The sequence below is a fragment of the Eschrichtius robustus genome, chromosome 3, assembly GCF_028021215.1.
Source record: "Eschrichtius robustus isolate mEscRob2 chromosome 3, mEscRob2.pri, whole genome shotgun sequence".
NCBI lineage: Eukaryota > Metazoa > Chordata > Mammalia > Artiodactyla > Eschrichtiidae > Eschrichtius > Eschrichtius robustus.
The window spans coordinates 153,883,644-153,883,955 of NC_090826.1; positions in this window are offsets into that span (position 1 = coordinate 153,883,644).

The window sequence follows — 312 nt, forward strand, 5'->3', positions numbered from 1 at the left end:
CCCAGTGTGACGGCCCCCATGCCACTCCTGTGGTGGAAGGGACGGCAGGCAGAGACCAGGAGTAGAGTCTTTTTATTAATGGCTGCGTTTTCAAAGAACCGTTTTGTTACCAGGAAAGCTCCCCAGGAAGGGATTGCATTAGTGCAACAAGGGGGAGCCTTGATGCCAGGCTTTCCAGACACTTCCAGGTGGAGACTTTTGGCCTAGGCCGGCCGCCGGGGACTCGGGGGCTGGGAGGACACGCGGCCCCTCCCCCACCCCGACAGGGCGCTAAGGCACCCGGCCCGCCTGGGGGGGCAAAACCCCGTGCCG